Genomic DNA, 27,276 nt, shown 5'->3' on the forward strand with positions numbered 1-27,276 from the left:
TTCTCTCTCTCTCACCCCTTCCCTTGTGTCTCCACCCCCCTCCTCCCCCTCCCCTGTGTTTTCTCATTCTGTTTTCTCCCCAGGGCCCGTTCCTGCCCCGCGCAGGCATGGAGGGTATGTGCGACCTTCTTCCCAGCCTTGGGAGAATGCTCCTTCCCCTTCCCCGTCCTTCAGCCGCTCTCCTCCTTAGGTGGGGGTGCCCGCCAGCACAAGTGCGGGCGTAACGCCTGGGCCGGTCTGTTGGAGGTGCGGGGACCCGGACCACTTCCGGGATCAGTGTCCGCTGATGGAGGTTGGGACGGTGGTGCGGGTCTCCGACATCCCGCAGGCTGCCCCTATCGGGCTGGAGCATACCGGATTCCGGTAAGGATCAGGGGGGGTATTTACCAAGCTTTGCTGGATACCGGCTGCAATCAGACCACCATCCACCAACGCTTGGTTCAACCTGGGGCTTTGGGTTTAGCTAAACTGGTGAGGGTGAGGTGTGTGCATGGGGATGTTCACAAGTATCCCATGGTGACTTTGGCGATTAAATTCAGGGGAAGAAACCATAGTGTGGAGGCAGCGGTTAGTTCCCGCCTCACCCATCCGCTAATCTTGGGTACTGATTGGCCGAATTTTAAAGATATTTTAGAGGGTATTTGTGCGGATGGGTCCTGCATAAAGAGGTTTGCGGTGTGCGATGCTTTGGCAGGGGAGGCGGAGCCCGGGGCCGTCCTCGGCTGCTCGGAATGACGAGGGACGGGGCGAGGTGGCCACCCCTCCTCTCAGGGAATTCCCTGAGGGGGACTTCCCTCTAGAGCAGTCGCGGGATGAAACCCTTAAACATGCTCTTGACCAAGTGAGAGTAATTGATGGTCAACAGCTCCGGCCAGGCATCGCCATTGCATACCCATATTTTGCCATGATTAGAGATCGGTTATATAGAGTGACGCAGGACGCTCAAACAAAGGAGGAAGTGACACAATTATTGATCCCACGGAGCCGCCGGGAAATGGTTTTCCAGGCGGCTCACTATAATCCTATGGCCGGTCACCTGGGGGAACGGAAAACACTTCTCCGTCTAATAGCCCGTTTCTATTGGCCGGGCATTGGCGGTGACGTCCGCAGGTGATGTGCGGCGTGCCGTGAATGTCAGCTGGTAAACCCACCGGCCACCCCAAAAGCACCATTGCGCCCTCTACCATTAATCGAGGTCCCCTTCGAAAGAATTGGGATGGACCTCGTCGAGCCATTAGAACGGTCAGCACGCGGACAACGCTTTGCGTTAGTCCTAGTGGATTAGGCGACGCGATATCCGGAAGCAGTGCCTCTGAGCAACATCTCCGCACGTAGTGTTGCAGGGGCACTCTTCAAGATAATCTCCCGGGTGGGGATTCCGAAAGAAATCCTCACCGATCAAGGCACGACTTTTATGTCACAAACACTTTGCGAACTTTACGAGCTCTTGGGCATTAAATCAATTCGCACTAGCGTTTACCATCCGCAGACTGATGGCCTAGTGGAACGGTTTAATAAAACGCTCAAGAACATGATTCAGTAAATTGCATTACCGATGACGCTAGAAATTGGGATAAGTGGCTAGACCCCCTGTTATTTGCAGTACGAGAGGTCCCACAAGCCTCCACAGGGTTCTCCCCGTTTGAGCTGCTGTACGGTCGACTCCCATGCGGTGTCCTTGACGTCATCCACGAAGCTTGGGAGGAGGGACCTTCTAATAGCAAAAATGAAATTCAGTTCGTTCTCGATCTTAGAGCAAAACTCCACACACTGGGGTGACTAACACAGGAGAATTTGCTCCAAGCTCAAGAACGCCAATGCCGGCTGTATGACAGGGGTGCTCAGCTACGGGAATTTGCACCGGGAGATAAGGTACTCGTATTACTCCCAACATCGAGCTCTAAATGACTCGCCAAGTGGCAAGGACCCTTTGAGGTCACACGACGAGTGGGGGATCTCGATTATGAAGTTAAACGTACCGAAATTTATCTCCTCAACCTCCTGAAATTGTGGAGGGAGGAGGCGGCCTCTGTGACGTTGGGCACGGTAGTTCCGGAGAGGGCGGAGCTCGGACCGGAGGTAAACAAAAACTGAAATCTTAACACTCACGGTTACTTGTGGAGACCACCTCTCACCGCGTCAACTCACAGAGGTTTCCGAATTACAAAAGGAATTTGCGGATGTGTTTTCCCCTCTACCGGGCCGTACAGACATCATACAGCACCACATCGAGACCGAGCCAGGCGCGGTGGTGCGTTGCCGCCCCTATCGCTTACCCGAACATAAAAAGAAAATAGTACGGGAGGAATTAGATGTGATGCTTGATATGGGCGTAATAGAGGAATCCCACAGTGATTGGTCCAGCAAAGTTTTTCTTGTTCCCAAGAGTGATGGGTCTGTTTGATTCTGTGTGGATTACAGAAAAGTCAACGCGGTGTCTAAATTTGACGCGTACCCAATGCCCCGTGTTGATGAACTGCTCGATCGGTTAGGTACTGCTCGATTTTATTCGACCTTGGATTTAACAAAGGGTTATTGGCAGATCCCCTTGACACCAATGTCCCGTGAGAAAACAGCCTTCACTACGCCGTTTGGATTACACCATTGGTGTGTGAATGTGAGTGTGGATGGGTGATTGGGACACAGTGTAAAGCGCTTTGGTATATATAGCGCTTAATAAAAAAGCGCTATATAAGTGCAGACCATTTACCATTTACACCAATTTGTGACGCTTCCTTTCGGTTTGTTTGGAACACCAGCCACGTTTCAACGACTCATGGATCGGATCCTCAGACCTCACACCGCGTACGCCGCTGCCTATTTAGATGATATTATCATTTATAGCAATGATTGGCAGTGGCACATGCAACATCTGAGGGCCGTCCTGAGATCGCTGCGGCGGGCGGGGCTCAAGGCAAACCCTAAGAAGTGCGCGATTGGGCGTGTGGAGGTACGGTATCTGGGGTTCCACTTGGGGCATGGCCAGCTGCGTCCCCAAATTGACAAAACCGCGGCGATTGCGACTTGCCCTAGACCCAAGACCAAAAAGGGGGTGAGGCAATTCCTGGGGCTGGCTGGCTATTATAGGAGGTTTGTGCCTAATTATTCGGACGTCACCAGCCCGCTGACTGACCTCACTAAAAAGGGGGCTCCAGATCCGGTCCAATGGTCGGAGCAGTGCCAACAGGCGTTTATGCAGATTAAAGCCGCACTTTGTGGGGGGCCGCTTCTTCATGCACCTGATTTCTCTCTCCCTTTTGTATTACAGACGGACGCTTCAGACAGAGGGCTGGGGGCCGTACTCTCGCAGGTGGTGGAGGGGGAGGAGCGCCCGGTGCTGTACATTAGCCGTAAGCTCTCCTTAAGGGAGACTAAGTACAGCACCGTGGAAAAGGAGTGTTTGGCCATCAAGTGGGCGGTCCTCACCCTCCGTTACTACCTGCTGGGGCGGGCCTTCACCCTCTGCTCGGATGCAGTGGCTCCATCGCATGAAAGATACTAACGCCCGGATCACCCGTTGGTATCTGGCCCTCCAGCCCTTTAAATTCAAGGTGGTCCACAGACCGGGGGTGCAGATGGCTGTCGCCGACTTTCTCTCCAGAAATGGGGGGAGTGGTAGACAGGCCGGATGGCGCCCCGGCCTGAGTCGGGCGGTGGGGGTATGTGGCAGCGGGGGGCGTGGTCAAGCGCCCGTCCGGGGAGAGGAAAGTGGTAAGGGCGCTTACACCTGAGCTAAATTATGCCTAACACCTGTCTCTAATTCCAGTGAGCACGAGGAGAGCGGCATAAAAGCAGACTCCGAGCCTCCAGTCGAGAGAGAGAGCCCAAAAAGCAACTCAGTGTGCCATATGTTTGAGTCTGTGCTATTTGTAAGACAGCAATTAAAAAGCCTACCTTCAGTGATTTGAACCCCGTTTCCTGTGTCCTCCTTGACCATCCTTCCTGTAACATTGCTACAACATTATATTGACTAACATTAGTATGTACACATGTGTCACGAACGCCGGTGAAGGCGCCTCCCCGATCGGCCACCGGAGATCTGACTCACCTGAGTTCTAACAATTTCCCGCAGTGCTACTATCTGGTTTGATTAGCATACAGCTGTTCTCCATGTAGTCCCTCTCTATTTATACCACGCTCAGTCATTGAAACACTGCGAAGTCTTGTTTGCCCCGGCTACATTTCTGAGCGTTTCCAGTCACTATAACCTACCTTGATCTCCTGTTTACCGAACCTAGTTCTGCCTGCCCGACCACGCTTGTTTGCCACCTGCCTACTTAGAACCTACGCCTGTCTCCCTCGTACTCGTACATATAACCATCATAAAAGTAATCCATATGACTCCAGTGGATTAAATAATGTCTACTGAAGCGAAAAGATTGGCGTGTGAAAGAAATATATCAATATTAAAAAAATATTATTTACTAAAAATGTAATAATACCTGATAAAAAGATTCTAGTTCAGTACATATCCAGCCATCTTGCTTTACTGCTGCAGTTTATGCATCCATTTGTGGTTGTTCTTTCGGAGATCTATCCTCTTTGATTTCCGTTAGTTCCAGTCAACCAGGGAGAATCCAGCCACTGAACAACATGGTCCACATTTTAATTATGATATTTTATGAAACTAGTGTTAATAAAGTTAATCATGTTAAAGTCACTATGAATGAAGCGCCTCCCACTGTTGTTTTGAAAAAGTAGAAGGAAATGTTCAAGGCATAAAGATAGATATCACTTTCTTATATCAACGAATAGCCCTTGAAATGGTCTATAACCATAAAGATTTAAAAATAATTTTAACTGTAAGAGAATAGCGAAGTCCACACCACAACTATAACGATATCAACACAGAGAAACAATATCATTGGGATCACTTTCAAAGCGATTTAGTTTTTTCAGATTATGAATGCTAAAAACATTGACAGCCAATCAAAATATATAACATTTTAAAGGGATCTAACCGAAACGTGCACTCGTCTTCAAAATAACACATTCCAGCTCCTGATTGCCACTTATTATACTCACAATTTAAACAAAATGGAAACACCTGCTTAAGAACTGGTAATGTTTCTTCTGCGTTCTTCTTCAGTATTAACGGTGATGATATAATTAAAAGCTAAATCTTCCATTCCGCCTATCCATTAGTCTGAGTGTGGTAACCAGACGAGGGGCTGACTGACACACCTAGGAGGGAGAAGAATGCCTTCTAGACCTGGGAAATGAACGGAGGACCGCGGTCAGAAACTATGTCTTCCGGGTGACCAAAGTTTGGGAAAATATGATGGAATTGTGCTTCCACGGTCTCTAGAGCTGTAGGTAGGCCCTTCAGAGGTACCAATCAACAGGCTTTGGAAAATCGATCGACTGGCACCAGATCACAGGTGTAACCATTGGAGGGTGGTAAATCGGTTTTGAAGTCCACTCCTAGGTGTGACCAGGGATGATGGGGTATGGGCAGTGGAAGGAGTTTGCCAGCTGGAAGGTGACAAAGAGACTTCGACATGGCACACTCAGGGAAGTCTTGGACGAAGCACTGGACTCTGGATAAGAAGGCACATGGGTGAAGCTTGGGAAGATTCCCCTGCCGGTGAGAAAGGATGGCTCCGACACTGGTGGTGGAGGCATCCAATTCGACAATGAAAGGTCTTGCAGGATCAGGATGTTGGAGGAGTGGAGCAGTTGTAAAATACTCTTTGAGTAGCTGGAAGAAGCAACAGACTTGGGTGATCAGGACAGAGATTTGGGTTTGGCATGAAGGAGGGAAGTGAAAGGTGGTACTAAAAATGGTAATTTAGTTCCTGATAAATCGGCGATGAAAGTTTGAAAATCTGAGGAAGCATTGTAAGTCTTTCACTGTTGTAGGTTTTGGTCATGTCTGTACTGCTTGGATCTTCCCTGGGTCCATCTGCACACTCACAGGACTAATGTGATGTCCCAGGAATTGGACAAGAGCTGATGGAATGTGCACTTCTCTGCTTGAGGAACAACTGATGTTCATGGAGCTTTTCCAGGACAAATGTGACATGTTGGGTGTAAGAGCCAGGTGTAGTTCTGTTATTTTGAAAGGACATTTACGGTAATCAAGGCACCTGGTGGGGGCGGAGGAAGCAAGTAATATAATCTGTTCACCTGTTCTGGTTTGGGTACTGAGAGAGGGGGTGAAAGGGGGAAGTGACCGCTGACCGCTGTTTTTCACGCTTGTTTTACTCTTTTCTAAATGCTTTTTATGCCTTTTGATACACTTTCGTATGCCAGCAACACAATTATGCGATGTATTGGACCTTTTTTGTATTAGTGCAAATAAATCTGGAATCCGTGATCATTAAGCGTGTCTGGCAAGTTATTCCCCTACTCAGCCTCTCAGCTGCAAAAATTGAGCTTCAGTTTGCCGCCTACATTGGGTATATTTGGATAGGGTTCGGGAGAAGATGAGGATGTCGTCAATGTAAACAAGGAAAACCGATGAAGGTATTCCTGGAAGATCTCATTTGGAATATGGAGGGTGCATTGGCCAGTCCATATGGCATCACCCAGTACTTGAAGTAGCCAGTAGGTGTAATAAAGGGGGTCTTCCATTCGTCTCCCTTGTGTATTCGGATGCAGTTGTAAACACTGCGAAGGTCGAGATTGGTGAACACCGTTGCTCCCTGTAGAGTTTCTAGAGCAGCAGGAACCAAGGGAAGGGGTATCAATACTTTACACTACACTGACCTCATTCAGAGCACGACAGTCTATGCAGGGCCGCAAACCTCCGTTACTCTTGGTCACAAAGAAAAAACATGAAGTGGAAGTGATGTTGAGGGATGGATATATCCATGTTTGGCTATATCCATATACTGATATTCCTCCACATACTCCTTCATGGCCTTCTGTTCAGGAAGTGATAGGGGATAAATGCAGCCTTGTGGTAACGGAGCTCCCGGCAGCAGGTCAATGGCACAGTCCCATGGTCGATGAGGTGGTAGCTGTGAAGCTCTATGAGGGCCGAAGACTTCTCTGTAGTTCAGATAGACTGGAGGGATACCAAGTTTGCAATCACTCAGGGGGTTTCTATGGAGGTGGCGAAGAGAAATGCAGGATATGGTGGATCTGAGCCAGGCTGCTCCGGAAGCAGGACTCACCCCAGGACAGGACCTCTCCAGAGGCCCAGAACATCACAGGAGAATGTTGCATCAACCATGGCCTGCTGAGGATTATATTTGAAGTGGATCCATCCAACACCAGAAAAGTGATGCCTTCATAATGGCTGAAGCCAATGCGGATTGTTACTAGGGCAGTTTAGTGAGTGATGAGACCTTTACCCAATGTTTGGCCCACCACTGGGTGGAACAGGAGAGAGACAGGCAAACAATTGCGTGGAGGTGGTGTTGACGACAGAATGCCCTTGAGACAAAGTTCCCGATGAGGGCATTAACTATGAGGGAAACAGAGGTAGAAGATATCTCAATGCTCAATGGTGAGTGGATGACTGGGGAACATGTTATGGAGCTCACGGTTAAATGTGGCAGACATACTGGACACTCAGGGATAGCATGACCAGCAGCTCCACAGTACAGGCAAAGATGGATTGAATGCGGCATTGGCATTCTGAAGTAGTTAAACTGAACAAGTCGATCTGCATGGGTTCCTCTGAGGATTCAGGATGGTGGGTCTGATGGACATTTCATGAGATTGGCCACTCTTATGGAAATTTGAATAAATCATTCTAACCCCATTGTGTCGTCATAAGCCGAGAGTTGCAGCCTCAAAGACGGTTCGAGTCCCAGATGATAAGTGGTAAGGAGGGCTGGTTCATTCCACTCACTAGCTGCCGCTAAGGTTCTGAACTAGTTGGCATAATCGGATATTGACCACTTACACTGTCGAAGGCGATAGAGCTGTTTGTTGGCATGGGAATCTCCATTGGCATGTCCAAAGACCTCTTTGAAATACGTGATGAATGCTTTGAGGGATTGAGTGACAGATCCATCCTGCTCCCATATGCTGGTGGCCCATTGCAAAGATCGCCCGGTGAGGAGGGAGATGATAAACGCTATTTTATTTCTCTCAGTAGGGAATCTGTGGGGCTGCATCTCCATCATGAGTGCGCACTGGAGTTGAAAGCCATTGCATTCCTCCTCCAAACCAGAGTAGGTCGCTGGAGAGACCAAGGGACCAGCTGAAAAGAGGAAGTAGGAAGCGGAGCAGTGGCTGAAGGCTGTGCACCAGCAGAGTCTCGTGGGTTAGTAGTATGGGAGATTGAAGTGGATGCAGATGAAGTTGTGGTGAGGGCTCGACAAAACTGATTAACCAGCATATCTGTATCATCAGAGGTGAGATGAAAATCTGCTCCCTCTTGGTCCATGATAGCGGTCTAGACTTCTGATAGGAAGGCAACACACACAGATGGATGGTGAAACCCAGATGCAGGAACTTTACTGAAATACAGGTAATTAAACAGGTGAGTAGAATACGAACTTAACTGGCACAGAGTAATGAAGTTAGTTGAAGACAATCGCTTATGAAAGATTTACATGGGTGGTGAGAGCATGAGGATAATATAACACCACTTTAGAGGAGCAGTCTGTGTAATCCTAATGGAGAATAGACACCGACTGTGTGGCTGTGGCGAGCATTTAACCTGTCCTTGATTGCTGGTGAAATTTTGTGCAGGTGTTTAGAACATCGGGAAGAGCGATTTGAATGTGGATGGAAAGGAAGAGCCCATTGGAAGCATGACAGTATTGTGTTGAACAGAAGAATGCACAACTGTATTACGGGTTTATTTCTTACCCACAATTAAGTTCTTTGAACCAGTGAATGTAAACCAGATGTTGTAAAAAAACCACCCCAACAGACACACACACACATTTTTGAAGTGACTGCCCCTCAAAAAGGTTTAGAGCACCTGCCCTTCAAAATGTCTTGTATGATATAGAGTGCATCCATTTTTGGTGCTGGTTTGTCGTTTGTCTTTCATCACGTTAGATAGAAATACTTGTGCTTTTCATCCTCCGCAGCAATGTTCCCTCTCTTTCACTCCCACAACAATTTTTGCTAATTCCCTCCATCTATCTTTCATCCTTCTGTATATCCAGCCACTTTTCTAGTACCACTCTCTCTCCCTCCCTCTATCTCTTTTTCTCACTGTCTCTCTCTCTGTATTACCCCCCTGCTCTTTTACTAGTGAACATTAATCTCCATTAGAGATGCACATGTATTAATAGTGAAGATCTGAGGGGAAGAGAGATTGTTCATTGCTCTCTCTCTCTCTCTCTCTCTCTCTCTCTCTCTCTGTTTACTATCAAACTGAGAGACATAACCAGGCTGAAAGGCTTTCCTCCCACTTTCTAATTCCTACTATAATTTTTTCTTATTTTCCCCTCATAGCCTTATTAAGCTGTCTCACCTCACTTGCTCCTGCTTTCTCTCAGTGAAATCAGTGGTTCTCTGCTTGAATTTGTAAACATAATTTCAGAAATGTCCTTATATTTTGTGGGATGTGTGGTTTAGCAAATCTGAATTTTTTATGTGTTTATTTATTTTTTAAAGGAAGGTTGTAGGTGATATTTATCACTGTCTTACAGCCAGGCTCCCCATGGAATATTGTGCAAGTATTACTTTTTTATGTGTGTGTGTGTGTTTGTGTGTTTGTGAGTGTGTCTTGTTTCTGGATCTTTACCTTTTTTTGCACCCTTGTTATACTATCACACTTTATGTGTGTGTGTTTGTGTTTATTTACAATGTGAAAAACTTTTGCATCTTTTATATTCTTCAATTAATTTTTACTTAGTCACTGTGTGCCCTGATTGGTGGTCAGAGGTCATGTGATGGAGATAAGATAAGAAAAGGATGGAAGGCATCAGTGATGTACAAAGTGACATGGATCATTTCTTCCAAAGAATGCAATTTAAGTTTATTGATCGTGCCATTGCCCCATCTTTCTCTGTTCTTGGGTGTGCTGTGGACCCTCTCTCTCTCTCTCTCTCTCTCTCTCTCTCTCTCTCTCTTGTCATCATTTGTCTTAGTGATTGCTTGCTTTTGCCCTGTCGCTTTCTTAACAGGACTTATTTGAATTACATTTTACATGTTTTTCTACTGCTTGGTCATTTTGATCATTATCACTGTCAGTCCATCTGTAGTTGCTAAGTCCATTTACTCAGTTGCTGAATAAACTGATACCTTGTCTTATCTGTATCTAGCCAGTACTGACTGACTACAGCTCTCCAGAGTTTTCAGTATCTTCCTCCGCATATTCCATTAGTCAATCTGTGAGTTGCCATTATCCATTTTGCTCATACGTTTCATTGTCACCCCCCGGTATGAGTTTTTTTGCACTTGAAATTAAATGGAACAACATGTAAATGTCTAAATTCCATTCTGGCACATCAAGGCATTTTGTAGTCACATGACAATCACAAGGCATTTTGTAGTCACATGACACTTCACAGCTGGCGCACCAGGAGGACAGAGTGTAGGTGAGTAAACTAGGACATATTTAGTTTTATTTTAAATTCCAAACCTCTAACAATTTTAAATATCTATAAGCTATAATAATCATATTAACCCTTTATGTTGCCATTATTTTCACTTTACTGAGCCTTGCATTTCGCTTGTTCATTGGGTTTTACCGTCGACACACACAGGTCTACACATAGTTGAGTAAATGTTAATCTTCATTTTCTCTTCAAAACCTTCAAAAACATGCATAGACTATAATTGACACATGACTTAAGATGTTTGCACTACATATACAATCTTTTAATTCGTTATGACATTTGTTTTGTCGTATGTTACAATGCCATCATGCCCTTTCACTGCCTTTGTAAACTATTTGACAATGCTCTGTTCAGCACATTTCTTACTGTTTATTTTGTTATGTACACTCATGCTTACTTTGATGAAAAGTTATTGTTTTAGGATTTTTTAAAAGGAAATATATTTCAGCTAAAGTTATGGTAGGATTGCATTGGTATTGATAATAGTATTGAACATAATATTACAGCAATGAAGCCAGACTTTGCCTTTATTCAGGATTAGCTGCTCATATCATAGCATGAACCATGAAGCGCAAACTCCAGTGCTTCTTTGTTAGAGACAAAGGCATATTCAGTGTTATCATACAGCATTGCTTTGTTAGAGACATGTTTCAATTCAGTGTCATTAAAATAATGGGAAATAATTTTTTAGAAACAATTGAAGTATATTAAATGACATTTTTTTAAATAAAATGTATTAATAACAATAAAATATTATGTTGGTAAGTAAATAATATGAATAAATAATAATATGGTCTTCTCTTTTGCAGTCTCAATAAGGCTTCAGGATGTGGAACTCCACAAAAACATATGGGCTAACACAAAGGGGAGTGTTGCACAGCTCTCATGAATTTGGTGAGTAGCTTACTACTTTACTGCTCTACTATATCTTTGGTCATTTCGCAGGTGATCATGGTCATTCTCATCCTATTTGCCCCCACAGTACCACCAGCCATGTAACATTGCTGTGAGAATGTGGGACTGTATCCTTCCTCACATAAGGTCATTACAATAGACAGAGATCTCAAGCCTCTCATAATGGTCAATGTCAATGGTGGATCCGAAATACTAAATACTACAAATACTAAGTCTACACACACACACACACACACACACACACACACACACACACACACACACATGTTGTGTTTCCATGTTTTATGGGGACTTTCCATAGACATAATGGTTTTTATACTGTACAAACTTTATATTCTATCCCCTAATCCTAACCCTACCCCTAAACCTAACCCTCACAGAAAACTTTCTGCATTTTTCCATTTTCAAAAAACATAATTTAGTATGATTTATAAGCTGTTTTCCTCATGGGGACCGACAAAATGTCCCCACAAGGTCAAAAATTTCGGGTTTTACTATCCTTATGGGGACATTTGGTACCCACAAAGTGATAAATACACGCACACACGCACACACACACACACACACACACACACACACACACACACACACGCACACACACACACAAAATACTGTGAAATCTGTTTCTTTTTGCAGGTGTAAATTGATAAAATGCCAGCTTACCCTTCCACTTTATCACTGATTCATCCATGGAGGGTTATTTTTATGGAACAAAAACAAGCTGAAAGGAGTGTTATTTACTTACAAGTTGTAAATATCCTGAGTCTGCATGATGTGAAGTACTATGTCACTTGGCTCTGCTTTATCAAGAGGTATAATGAATGACATGTATTTTTTAAGGGGCCTCTCCTTTGTCTTACGTGTGCTGGAGAGACAGACCTTGCAGTGCCGCCTGGTCCTGCTGCCCTGGGAAGTGATTTGAGGAACTTCAGAGGGGAAATGCCTGGCTGTCAGACGTAGAGGATTGTCAAAGGCAGAGACACGATTGCACTGATTAGGATGTTTCTGAATTGCAGGGAATCAGTGGTGTGCCCTATCAATAGTAAGGGGCCAGTAAGGACATGACAACGGACCAAGAGGTCCCAAGTCCCTCGTAGTGGTGGATGTCAGTGTAACCAGTGAGTACATCACATAAAACTACAATATAAACTAAATTATATTAGTCAGAACCCACTTTCCTGATCTTATCAACAAGCTCCTCTGTTACAAAAATTTTCCTCTGACAGACCTCTGTAGGAGATGTAGGTGGGGTCTGACTTTTGAGGGTTAAAAAAAAACCTGATTTCCAGGAGGGGTAAAATTGCTGTAGCCCTCCAGCAGGAAGAGTTTACCTCCTCCACCTCCTTTGGTGTTGTATATGCAGGTGATGAAGCAGTGTCTGAGACATCTTCAGAATAAAAAAAAAACAATTCTGAACTCCTCATCTGTTAATTGTCTTCTTTTAAAAGCTTTTTCTGTGGTAATTGTGTAAATAACACTGTAAATAAATGCAATTAGCTAAAGAATTTGTGTGTGTCAAATCTGTGATGAGCGTCAATGCGAGTCTGAGGAAACAGTGACATTCTGTGACGCTTGTGATCGGGGAAAGGGAAGACAATGAAGCTGTTAGGGATGTGGGGAAATCAGGAGAAGGCAGATGGGAGGTTGGATCTAAGTGCGGCTTTATTTACAACGAAAAAACACAGGAACAAAAGAAAAGTCCACGATGGGAAGAAAACCAAACTCAAACACAAAATAACACACGGTTGGTATGACAGACAGCGAACATCCTCGAAGGGCAGGGTAATCCTTGAACGAACAAGGGGGACAGAGAGAGAGAACAATGAGAGAGCATTGGTATAAACACGAAACGTCAGCGAACGACAAAGGAAAGGGAAAACAAGCGGGTTTAAATAGACGGACACGGTAATAACAAAATCACAAACAGGTGCGGACAATAACGCTGTGGCAGTGGTGGTGAGGGCCGGGAAACATGGGAAATGTAGTTTTATACACAGACAGTGAAACACGGGGCGGACAACAAGGAAAACGTGACATGGAGCGTGATAAGTGACATGTGAAACAGAAAACACGGGGCAGACAACACGGGAACGTAACAGAAGCTTTACAAAAAAATAAGAAAAAAGAACGAAAACTATGAAGCATTACTAATGTCAATTCTTTATTTCATTTATTTTTTATTCTTTGTTTTTATACAAAAAATCTTATTTACCACTTTCTTCACTTCTGTAGGCAAAAGGGTGAGACACGGATTGCTCAGAGGTCTCCTATGGATCCATCAGCACTCTCGGTGGAACGTGGAGAATCTTGGCTCATCCAACGAGATTGAGATTGTATGGCCAAAGTTCTGAGTATGTACGCTACTTCCTAGGGCAGCGAGGCTACAACTGGGAGCAGCAGGGCTGCAACTAGACTTGGCAAATACTATTGCTGGAAGCAAGGCTTAGGAGGAATCTCCAGGTAATACTCTCGATGCCATTAGATTAGATTAGATTAGATTAGATTCAACTTTATTGTCATTGTGCAGAGTACAATTACAAAGACAACGAAATGCAGTTAGCATCCAACCAGAAGTGCAAAAAAGCAGAAATGTGCAATGTGATAATCAAGTATAGACAGGTGGTGCATAGGCAGGTACAGAAATATATTGCAGTGTTATAAGAGCAGAATAAATATGGCTATGTAATATGAGCAATGTATGAACAACATGTACATATATGTGCAATGTAGTAGCAGTGACATTTGAAATAGTAGCAGAATAATGTAGATATATGCAGTGTATTAGCAGAATACATAGTAAGAAAACAGTAGATATGGATAATCTGTTAATCATTATGGTTTAGGGATGCGTTTTCTCATGCGTTTCATCCAATAGGAGTTGAGAGTTTGATCCTTAAGAATTTCACACCTAGGTGTAAAGTGAGCAAGGCTTGATGGAATCAGTAGTCTGTTTGGACTCCCTATGTTTGTGTTTTCTCCATTTTTGTGTTATCAGGCTTTGAGTGTTCCTACAGGCCTTAGTCAGGCTTTATGACTGTATGTAGGCTTTTGTTGATATTTTAGACAAATGACAAGCACTTAGCCAGTCTCTCTCTCAATAGCAGTGGCAGCATGACAGCAGATTTCCCCTATTATACACAGTGTTTGTATATGGACAGTAAACTTGTATTCTTCTATGTTTGTTTGAATACTCGTAACATAAAATAAACACATCCTATGGTTGAAAAGACTGTGTTAGTCATAAATGATGAGTGCTCAGCCAGTCCCCCTCTACATAGCAGTGGCAGAACAACAGCTGATTTGGTGAGTTTCTCAGTTGTTTTTGGCACTATTATACACAGTGTGTGGATATGGACAGTAAACTTGTATTCTTCTGTTTTTGTTTGATGCTCGTAACATAAAACAAACATATTGTATGGTTAAAAAAACAGTTCCAGCAGCTGTTTTAACATCTTAATGACAAGCGCTTAGCCAATCCCTCTCTGTAGCAGCGGCAGCTAAACAGCACGATAGCAGCTTTGAACTAAAACATTTGCCAGTTGATGACATCATACACAAACTTTCTGATCACACCGGTGTGGTTGTATGCTCCAGGGACCAATCTGGAATAATCAAACCAGTGTGATCGTATGAGTCAAAGGGTTAATAAAGCTGTGTCATTTAGTGCTTTATACTGTATCTAGTTATATATATTGCTATGATAGATATTATCTTCAAAAGCCAGAGACTAAAATAAAGACCCACAACTAAGTTTATTAACAAAGCACAATCTGTGGCATTAACATAATGAATCATGGGGTTTTATTAACATATTTTTGCATACAAACCAAATTCAACCAAGGCCACTGACTATCAGAGGACTTTGTGATCTATTTACAGATGCCCTGAAGAGAATTTGGGCATGATGGGATGAATGTAAAGTTTTGGGCAGAGGAGAGCTGTGTGTCTGTACTGCTCATTAGTATGCATGTTTTAGTGTGAGTTTAAGGGTGCTTTCACACTTGGTTCAATTGCTTGGACCGAAACCATGTTCGTTTCCTGCCCCCTCTCCCTGCCCCCCGCTTGTCTCTGTTCACATAATTTTTTTGGGGTCCGAACCGCGGTCTGATTACGTCATCAATGTGAGTACAAGCGGCAGCTGTTTACTACTGTAGGCAACAGCTCAAGTTATTGATGTATTCATCTCCTTGGATTTACCACTAAAACTTTACATGCACAAAATGACAATTATGCTTGTCTGCCACGGATGATGCATTGAATGTGCAATGATGTAAAGAATATTAGCGTTTGTCTGCCGCAAGCCAGCGGACGCATTGCAAGAGATGTGAAGACTGTCAGCTGTGCTCTGAAGGTGATTTATTTGGACTCAAGCTGGTATGAGAAATTCATTAAACCATAATAATTGTGATCGGGAGCCAGCAAAGATGCAAATTATACGTCATAAATAAGGGTTCACTTCTGCAATTTGGTACAATTGCATTCATATCAGCAGCGAACTGCACTGCAGTTCACATGAACAGTACCATAATACCTCCTTTTCAAGAGGACTCGGTGTGGTTTTGCAGGCGCGCACCCGAGTTCGGAAAACAGCGTTCACACCATCCAAATGAACCAAACTTTGATGTCATTCGAACACGGGTGCGCACCAAAAGTGCTAGTGTGGAAGCACCCTAAAACGTCATTAGGAGGAGGTGCTGTTACAGCTGTGAAGCATTAGCCTCTGCCTTCTGTTGCTCTCATCCCCTGAGTCACAGAGAATACACACCATGCACGCACACCATTCGCATTATGCTATCTAGATAAAAACAAGGGAATACTGTTCCATACTCACCATAACACATACACACACTCAGATGATTTATTTAAGCGCTGTCCTTCTGAGAAACAGTATTTGCATTGATACTTCAGGGATTATTGTCTCACCATCTTGAGTCTTTGAAAGTTGTCATTATTTTCTAATCATGTCTGTGAAAAAGCTTAAGAACCAGCAAATCCAGTTGCACCAGCAGCTGCTAAAAGACTAAACGTGATAATGTTACAATCTATACGCTAATGGTAATGCTAACCACACTAGCTCCCTGCGGGCATCAAATACACTTTTTGTGTTTACAAATAAGAGGTTTCATGCTGCATTAGTTGGTAAACCACAGCACTGCATTTTCCAGACATTCATTCTCATATTGTTAGAGACCTCAGGCAGTGAAGTATAGCACTAAATGTAGGTTGGCTCTGTGCAGAAAGAATGACACTGGCATCTAAATTAATTGCAATTAAAATTCCTTTCAAACTCAAATAGTCAGTTGCAAGGGCAGGTTTTGACTTATAAAATGTGTTTTACTGAATTTCTCTTCACAAATCAAGCCTCAGGGCACTAGGGTTGTTATTCCCTTGTTGTAGACAAGACCAATTCTGTGTCCAAATTCACATAATGTCAGAGTATGTAATGCATTTGATGAAGCTGTTAAAAAAATGTGTTCTTTAGGTATGATGATCAGTAGTATGACTACATTGCTGGACATACTTATACTGGAATGTGGGCATTGTGACCTGAAAATATGATTCCTCTACTCCACTGATGGTTAGGTTTGGGGTTTGGGTTGCAGTGTGCAGTTTATATAATATGCATTCCTCCTTTAATTCCTGTATTACAGCCTGTACAGCAGAAACAACTCGTTTCACAACTTGTTTTTGGCACCCCTCTGTGAATATTGCACCCTGAAAATGGAGCTCACTTAAGCTACTGGGGTCAGTGTTTTGCATTTTGGTAAGCACAGACCGATTTTAACTAAAGAAAAGTCAACCTACTCTTTACGATTTCAATGTGAGATCAGTCTGGATATACAGTATAATGCACACAAAACTGGAAGGCACTTTCTCAACCTAGTAAAATCTAATCTGATTGGCTTGCTTTATGAAACTTCTGAGAGTTGGGGCGCATAAGCTTTTTCATCAGTCAACCTGGAAACAAAGTTGTGATTATAAGATATCGAGTTGATAAAACGAGTGTTTATTCAAGAATAATCACTGGATTTGCCAAAGATTGCTTGGTTAGTGACATCAAATCGATTCAGAGGTTCGCTTGAGGCACTAAGTCGCAAATAAACTAAATATCCATGAGCAGAACTGTATATGCTGCTTTGAGTTCCTAGTTATGTCTGTGAAATAATCTATACTTGTTGTCTGTAATTTTTGAATCCCTACACATTTTCAGTGTTTTTTGTACTATTTGTGATGGAGACGGTTGTGGATTAAGAGGGTATATTATTGTAGTATATTCTATCTTAGATAAACCCACCCCTAAACCTCATGTAAACAAACAGTGACTGACTATGTTGTGTGTCAGTCAGATGGCTTTTCCTGTTTTAGTGGACAGTTCTTCACCAGAATAAAATGCAACCTTGTGCTGATCAGTTATTGATCTGGTTACATGACACTAACACAACCATCACTTTCCATAAACCAACAGAGGTCTAATAAGAGAGTATAGCTAAGAAATAGTGGGTTGGCTGCCACACACCTTCCCATTGTTCTCATTGAGAGTAATCCCGCTTAATAAAATAATGCTATACTGATTGAATCTACAGTATGTCCTTAATAAACCTCTAAGTCTTGTCTGTGATCTGGTCACCATGCTATTTATTTAGTAGTTGTGTGTTGTTTACTCACACTTATTGCTTTATAAGTTATTATGATAGCTGACACTATTGATTGGTCTAATGTAATGATCAGCCTGCAGAGTGACTGCAGCTTCAGTTAATGTTCACATCAACCATCAGAATGGGGAAAAACGGGCTGGTTTGAGTATTTTCACACACAACAATCTCTAGAGTGTATAGAGAATGGTATGAAAAAATGCACAACATGTTGAACCTTGCGGCGAATGGTCTACAGCAGCAGAAGACCACGTCGGGTTTCAATTCTGTCAACCAGGAACAGAAAAGACTGCAGTTGGCCTACCATCAGAAATCCAGATTTGTCAGATCGGGTGATGTTTTTCCAGTCTTTAACTGTTAAGTTTTTGTGTGCCTGTGCCCACTGCAGCCTCAGCTTTTTTGTTCCTAGCTGACAGTAGTGGTACCCGGAGGGGTCCTCTGCAGCTGTATCCCATCCGCTTCAATCTTTGACATGTTGTATGTTCAGAAATTCTTTTCTGCATAGCACTGTTGTAACATGTGGTTATTTAGGTTACTGTCACCTTCCTGACAGCTTGGACCAGTATGGCTATTCTCCTCTGACCTCTGTCGTTAACAAGCCATTTTTGATTAAGCGGATTCCATCTCTGTCTTCAAAAAACTGCTAAAGACACATATTTTCCATGAGCACAAGCCCCCCCTCCAAAAAATATATATATACTGTATATATTTAAATCTTGTTGCACTCTGCTCTGTGTTGGATAGTATTTTTCTGATGCAATTGAAACTTTAGAATGGAGCACTTTTTGCACTAATGTCTCCTTTAGATGAATTGCTTATGTTGTATTATTCATCTTTTCTAAGTCAGTTTGGATAAAAGTGTCTGCCAAATGAATAAATGTAATTGTAATAAGTGGCATGCAACACATTGGTTGCTCATTCAAATAATGGTGCAGAAGTCTCAGGGAATGATTGTAAACACAAAACCAAATAAGTCAGAATTTCCACCCAACCTAAGTTTCATAGTAATTTCACAGATATAACTCTAAACAGAAAATGTATGTTTGTGGTTGAGGATATACCTTTTACGGGTTTCTAATTTGCCTCAAAAAAAGAAAAGAAAACCCTTGTACTAAGAGCCAGCCTGGCAAACTTTGGCAAGTCCAGTGACTAATTCGTCTTCGGAAGCAGCCTTTTTTGATAAATACAACTCTGTGTTCAAGCAAAATAAAAAAAATGTTTGCACCCTGACTCCTGGAATCTAAATAGAAGCTAGTCAATCAGATTGAAACTAGCAATCCTTGAAAGCATTTGCCTTTTTTATGTGCATCAGAGAGTTTCCATTAGCTGGTAAATTCCATGTTTTGACTACTAAATATCCCAATGTCAGACAAACAAAAATAAAAAGCCGGACACCGTGTGCATAGAGTTGTCACGAAGCATAAGTAGTCCCTTTATTTAATGCCACAATTGTACAGCGTGACGGCATCCCAATGATGACAGTGCTTACACTTTCCCAACTGCTTGCAAAGTCCTAATCCACAACTACAGTGGGTTGTATCCCACACACTGGCAAAAGATGTGTTTTTGTTCATGTTTTTTTTTTTTCATGTATTTTAATTTGGAATTCTAGTTCCCGTTTCATGTCATGTGATTTCATGTTTCCCTCCATATTCATGTGTCTTGTTTTCATTGGTTTATTGTCTTATCAGTTCTAGTTTGTCATTGGTTTAAGATTATTAGACTTGTTATCTTGTTTATAGTTCTGTCTGTTTATTGGTTATCTTGTTATTGTTTTACCCAATGTCTGTGTATTTAAGCCCTCATGTTTGCCATTGTCTCTTGTCAAGTATCATTGATGTAACCTTATTTGCCAAGTCATAGTCAAGCCAATCATAGTCAAAGTTAAGTCTAGTTCATGTTTATGTATATTTCACGTATTTCAATAAACTGCACTTCTTCATCTTCACGTCATCGTCTTCATCATTGCCAGTGTCAGCACATCGTTACAGAATGACACCAGACTTATGTTCATCTCCAGTTATAGAGAAATGCTCCACAAATTTTACTTCACGTCAGCAGCAAAACGCTTCTGTGCTGTGTAAAATTGGAGGAAAATAGTAATAAAAATAAAGAGAAAGAAATTATATGACCTAACATAACAATTTTTGTTATTTTAATATTTCTTTGTGAATGTAAAGATTCGTGGAAAAGTGCAGTTTAGCTTTTTGCTTTGCCCTCTTTTTTTTTTTTTTTTTATAACACGCTTATTCCATGCTGTTTTTTTTTAAATAGAAAAGCAGCTATTCTTTATCCTTATAATCTTTACCAGTGGCATTGTTTGTACTTTTGCTCTTCCTTCTTTTTTCTGTCCTTCATCATTTTCTGAACTCACTCTTTGTTCTCTCTCTCTCTGTGGTTGGAGAACATAACTAATTCTGAATAATTGCTGGATTTGTTTTTGCACTTAGGATAATGGGGCTCTGTTTCAGAGTCAGGGAAAGAGAGAGAGATTATGGGATATCACTTATTTCTGTCCTCCTCCCCTCCAAACCTAATTTCTTTCTTCCATCCCTTTTGGTCGCTCTTCTCTAAATGAATGTACATGCTCTGCCCACCAATTGCATTCCTCTCTCAGCCACGGTGCCACCTCACTTCTGCTGTAGGAATTTATTCTATGAAGGGAAAGTCATTGAGAAGAAATGAAAAAGCACTAAATTTATGTGCATGAATCCACATACACACAATAATGGATACGCATTCTTTTGTGTACACACGTTTCTGTGGCATACCAGAGGTTCATTAGGGCACACAAAAACCACCTTACGCACTCGCCTACGCACAAAAACAAACATGCGCACAGAAATTGAAGCGAGATGCTAGTCGGTGGAAAATTGATTCTGTAACAGGGGCAGTCAGATCCTGAGCCATGTTACAGATGACAGAGCCGTCCCCAGTGTTCCTGCCTGCACTGACTTTGAACAGGGTAGAGAGGACAAGGAGAAAGAAAGAAAAAGAGGGAAGAAAGGAGGAATGGACACACAGATTGGCTTGTACACTGGTGTGGTAGAGCAATATTTGTTGCATTAAAGAGTGCTTTTTCTTTGTTGGTTCAAAACTGGAATTGTGTTGACACTGTTCTACTATTTAAGTTTATTATTATGTTGGCTTGACAAAGTCAACATACTGTAAATACACAGACTTGGTTTGAGGTTTTTACGAAATCCTTAAAGCAAGACTAAAATTACCAAATGTACTGTAACTCCTCCTTTTGAGCTACATCTTCCAAATTCTGCACAGACATTCAGAATGTATTTTCTGAAAAATAAGTTTTTTTTTTCATCATTTGTATGGTCCTGTGATTCATAGTTAGAATCCACTTATTTACATAATTTATACTTAATGTGTCGGCTGGTCAAACACGCTGCACACCAAAACACATATGCATACATACAGATGTAATCATCAGTCGTAGAGACAGTGGATGCAATCACTATTATCAAATGTGGCTGACAATTAATTGTCAAAATAATAATTGCAATAATGATGATTAACTGTCTATTTTAGCGATTGAAAATCATCAATTTTAAGGCTTTCATACATTACTGTGCAAAAGTCTTAAGCACATAAGATGTTATAATAGTTTGGTAGTCATTTATATCTTCAGCTTTAGTGTGTCAATAGGAAACATAAATGTTAGACTCCCAAACATTACTTTTGCAAATAGAAAAGGTTATAACAGAAGAATAGGGAGCCTTGCAACAGATGTCATGGCCCCTCCAAAGCCCCCCACTGAACATTGTGCCAGTCTGAGATTATATAAAGAGACAGAAGCAATTGAGACAGCTTAAACAGATAGAAGAACTGTGGCACATTCTCCAAGAAGCTTGAAACATCTAATCCACCAACAATCAAGAAAAAATGTGTCCAGGTGTACCTAGGAGAATTGGTGCTGTTTTGAAAGCAAATTAAGACCACCACACCGAATATTGATTTAGCTTTTTTGTTTACTGGACTTTGTATGACATTAAGTGATAAAAACTATTTATGTAATTATTTCTGAAGACATCCTCACTATAAAACATTATTCACAAGTGCCTAAAACTTTTATAGGTAACACTTTAGAATAATGGTCCGTAGTTAACAAGTAGCTATGCAGGAAGTAATAGGTAGTACTGCATTAACACCGAACTTAATACTATTAACTAATATGGAAGCAATATTAACTAAGCAGTAAGTAATAGGTAATTTAGTACAAAGGTAGTTCCTTGGTAGGTATTTGATTATTACTAAAGAAATATATCCTCATTGAGAACTACTTGTGAATAATGCAGAATAATGTATTATTTGCTGAAAGAATTTTATCCTTGCGGTCAGGGGATAATAATTCTACTTCAGGTCCAGCACAGGCTTCACTGAAGACACTGTTAAATACTTTAACCCATGATAAAATATCTTTGAAATCAGCCATGGGTTTCAGTGCAGCATTGATGTACTCAAGGACAGATATATCCTGCCAGACTGGGTTTAGGTGTCTATGACTTCTATCATCAATCAGGTCACATCTGATTGCAGGTAGTTGTTCTTAAACTCTGTCAATCAGTTTTTTCTTGGTTTCTCCATCGTGTAGAGACATCCTGTCACAGATACAAATTTGAGATTGTATTTTAATTTCAAGTAGAAAGGAAGTAAAAGGTTTAAGTTATTTTTAATAATCAAATTACATTTATAAGTTATCTATAATATATACAATATGAATACATCAATAAAATTATTCACTCACCAGAACTAAACTATGTTGGGAGATGTTGGCTTCAGTCTTTGCCTTTTTGAGGACTCTCTTCTTTGTCCAGCTCATATCGAAAGTGTTTACCAATTTCTTACACAGCCCTATAGCTAACAGCTAAAGCTCTGTGTTTCTTCTCACTTGCTATGGCATTTGTGACTGCCAAATGGAGATTATGGCCAAAGAAATTCAGTCATGGCCTTTCAAGTTTGCCTATTGCACCCAGTCTGTTAAAATGCACATAAGACATTCTGCAAGTGTATCAGCTGTGTGGTTCTCTGGTGTATCTTGTTTCTAAACATTTTGACTCTAGAGTCCAGTCAGATGTGAGGTAATAATTGTTAAGCTTATGTACGGGTTCATATTTGCACTTGACCACATGTCTGTAGTTGCTGAATAAAAATCTATTTCTTTCAAGTCCTTGAGAAAGTTATCCATAACTTTGCTGTATGAACTGGGGAATGTAGTTTTGGAAATGTATGATTTTCCTGGCAATTCACACTGCTTGTCAAAGTTCTGGAGCATTTCTTTAAATTGTGTTTTATTAACAAAATTTGGAGGAGCAAGTTCATTTAATATGATCAATCACACAGCCAGAGTAAGAATAACAGCTGCTTACCTTTACATAGCATTGAGAGTTTCCGGCATTTCGATTTTCAATTGCCCACGAACAGACCCATGCAAGTGACTCAGATCTTCGGAATGCAACTCCTCTGCAAAGCATTCACCTTCATTAGAACAGCTCTTCCAACTAAATCATCAAATTTCTACAGAAGCTGCCACAGCAGCTCATTCATTTCGCAGCATCGACTGTTACCACTTAAGTGCTACTTTTTAGTAGATTAGGAGTCTTTACTCCTATATTAGGAGTCCTAGATTAGGAGTCTTACTCCTAATCTATTCTTTCCACCCTAATCTAGGAGTCTTACTCCTAGATTAGGAGTCTTTACTCCTAATCTATTCTTTCCACCCGGAGTGGTCTGTTTGCGTGAAGCTGCTTCCACAAACCATCTACTTCGGTGACTCGTACACATGAAACCGCTCTCTACGACTGTTCATATGTTCTCTTATCTAAACCTGCTACAACTTTACGCTATCTGAGCTCTACTACAGCTCCATTCGAATGAGTGAAACAAAGATGAACTATTTAATTCAACCATCATGCCAACTCTCCCCAGCGTTTCAATCTGGTTCTCCCGCACAGGTGATTCACTTGCCACGCAGCTCGCTTAGGGCGTGAGCCATTCATTGATTCCATTTTGAAGTCCTCTTCAACACAAATATCACAAGAGTTCTCCCTTCAACGCATCCTTTAAGCTTTGATTTATCCAAATCCAAACTCAGGGGGAATCATGCAACAAACAAACACTTTCCAAATTATGCTACACTAATTACAACTTCTCTAATCAACGCAGATATTTTTAGCACAAGCTGACTGCCACAGCAGCACCTGCTCCGACATAGGTTTCACCTTCTCGCAGCACCCGAGCTCGTCTGAGTAAACTCCTCACCCACCGGAGGTTGAAGGGCACAGAGTGAATGATGGAGGAGCTGAATATGCAGTGCCAGCTGTATCCTGGGTTCAGATTCTCCAGGGTCGAGTGGAGAATTCCCTCCTCACATGCGACGCTTCACATATGCAAGATGTACATCATTACAGCAGGTGGCAGTAATTCTCCTAAGGAATGAATGGCCATAAGCGAATCCTTCAATAATGATTGATCGCAAGTCCATTCCTCCCACATTCCTTAGGCAGTGCAGAGCCAAAGCCCTTCTATTCGAATGACTTTTCTATGCTGTCATTCACTTCATTTTTAAGCAGTAACAGTCTCTAATTACAATAACTCTAATTACAACAACTTCTCAAATCAACACAGACATTTTAGCATGATTTCGCTGCTGCAGCAACTCCCGCTCTGACCACTCTACAGATCACTATAACTATACACAGCCTATGTCCGAACAGTCACAAACCGATTTCAGCCAGCAAGAGGTGGATCGCACGTCATGTCACACACATTCATAAAACATTCCACAACGCATCTCACCTCACAGCATTCAAGCTCGCCTCACAGCCTGATACACGAAGCAAGCACTTCTACAACTATCATTTCATTTACAGAGAGTCTTCTACTTTTGCCCAAATCATCGGATTACAAACTCTTCACAAGCTCAACCATAGAACCTAATGGATGCATGATTTTAAGAAGCATTCCTCAATCTTATGATCTACCCAAGTTTAAAATAACAGGCTTAAATCGACACTGGATGATTCGACTCGAATTTCGGTTTTCTGTAGAAATTATTTCAGTTCAAGTTGTTTTATTCACCTACTGCACTACTGCAAACGGAACCCAGATAGCATCTATTAAATCCATACCTCAGGTACAAATTCCAAATGATTCATACGTCCTCGTCAAACAAGACAAGTCACCCCACGTCAAATTTTTAAGAGTTAACAAAATGACTTGCATTACGTTGGAAAACAGTTGACAAAACTCCAACCATACGTCTAAATTAAATAAACACCAGACTATGGTATGTAGTTTTAGGTGCCTTCTAATTTCACGACAAACCAACTTAAATTACATTGTACATATACAAATGCAATTTTGTTTCCCAACATTGCATCTCATATGTTCTCGGACACTTAATCTAGCAAGAAGTTATCTTCTGCAGATGCTACGTTTACCACATTGCCATGTTTACTATTGGCATACATCTCTAAAGAGCACAATGTGCTATCCAGATACCGCAACCATGGCGACTTTGGGCCATGCGAATAAACCTCCAACTACATTGCAAACAGTGCAAATGCCCTGTCCAAGCCCCGCAAATGTGGCATATTTCGAGTCATGCGACATACTCCCACTAAACTGAAAACAACGCAACACACCGTCCAAGCACCACAACCGTGGCATCCGTTTCTTGGCTTGTTTTGGAGGGCATTCAAGCTCAGGTGAAGTCGCAAGTCTCAATCCCTCCACCAGGGACAGCAAGCCACATATGTTTTCACTATCCTCACTGCAAGATTACATTAACTTGAAAACTACTGAAATGGTGTTTTATTAACAATGTTTGGGAGGATCAAGTTAATTTAATCTGACCAATCACACAGCCAGAATAAGAATATATAAACAGCTGCTTACCTCTATGTAGCATTGAGAGTTTCCGGCATTCCTCCCCATCTCCTCCTATCTATTCCATTCCATTCCAGAGTATTATGCCAGCATTTTAAATATTCTGTTCAAATCATTATCATTCTAACAATCTCTAGATCGCTGTCGAATGCAACTCCTCACATGCCCACAAAATAACATTTCATCACACTCGTAGTAAAAACATTCAGACAGTAACCAGATAATTAGTGTATAGCAAAGAGGGTAACAAATATTAAATGTATGCATAGATAGACGCTAACGTAAATGAATGAATGGAATACAACAAGCATATTGTTTTTAGTCTATGTCCACACTAATACATTTTAGTTTGAAAAAGCTTTTTTCTCTCTACGTTTCTCTTACGTTCAGTGTGGGTGAGCAACATTTTGGAAAACATTTTGGGGTTAGAAACTGCTGTTTCTTGTATTTTAAACAGTACAATGACTCATCTCACTGCATAGAGAGAAGGCTTGGTAGGAGAGCCCAGGGACTGGTCTGGGAAATCAGGGAATTTCAGTTGCTTCAAACATTAGTTAAAGTTATATTTGTGTGTGTGCATGTGTTACGTCCCTGTAAAAGGGGGAATAGAAAGTATAACACGGACACGATGTAGCTTCAGTCAAGTCCAATGTTGTAATGTATTTACCATGAACAGCATAATAACATGTTTACACAGTATCACAATTAAACATGTAATTTTCCTTTTTCACAACATAATAATGTCCCTCTAAGAAACTACACAATTAGGAAAAATATCAGCTGGTCAGTTATAACTCCCTATTACTAAAATACCTGAGTTAACCTTCAAAGTGAGTACATATATCAAAATATGTTTACAGCATCTTAAAACAGCATTGGCAAATAACCTTGAAACAGTACATTTAATAAAACAGATTATTTAAACAAAAATAGTTCTCTTACGAGAGGTTCTCTCGTATTGCGTAAGCTAGCTTACGCTACGGGAAAGATTCATCTTTTCTGAGATATTGAAGCCAAAAAATTATCCTTAATTTTTGTATCCATTGTCAAAGCAGTGCGGCAGCTGCAGACCTTGAGCGGGCTAGCTAGCGAGCTCATAGGTTGCTCTGCGGCAACTGCTGCAGCCTGGGCGAACTCGCATCCAATGAGAGGCGTCCGCACGCTCACTGCATCAAAGCCCGCCAAAATGGGCGTGACTTGAGTGCATATAAGCGTAGTTCGTAGGCTGGAACCCTGATTTTCATCTCTTCAGCGAAGCTCTTCGCATCGCTGACCTGGAAGCTGCGTCGCCGTTCGAGGGGCATCAAGCAAGCGTGGACAGCGCT

The 27,276-nt window shown here is 41.8% G+C and overlaps 1 long non-coding RNA gene across 1 annotated transcript; it reads left to right on the top strand.

Moving 5' to 3' along the window:
• The first annotated feature begins 8,380 nt into the window (after positions 1 to 8,380).
• LOC127625843 (uncharacterized) lies at positions 8,381 to 12,462 on the top strand. Its single transcript, XR_007968379.1, has 3 exons — positions 8,381 to 8,428; positions 11,288 to 11,372; positions 12,410 to 12,462. It is a non-coding gene; the product is annotated as an uncharacterized LOC127625843 (long non-coding RNA).
• The last annotated feature ends 14,814 nt before the right edge of the window (positions 12,463 to 27,276 follow it).

Source organism: Xyrauchen texanus, chromosome 1 (genome assembly GCF_025860055.1).
Source record: "Xyrauchen texanus isolate HMW12.3.18 chromosome 1, RBS_HiC_50CHRs, whole genome shotgun sequence".
Taxonomy (NCBI): Eukaryota; Metazoa; Chordata; class Actinopteri; order Cypriniformes; family Catostomidae; genus Xyrauchen; species Xyrauchen texanus.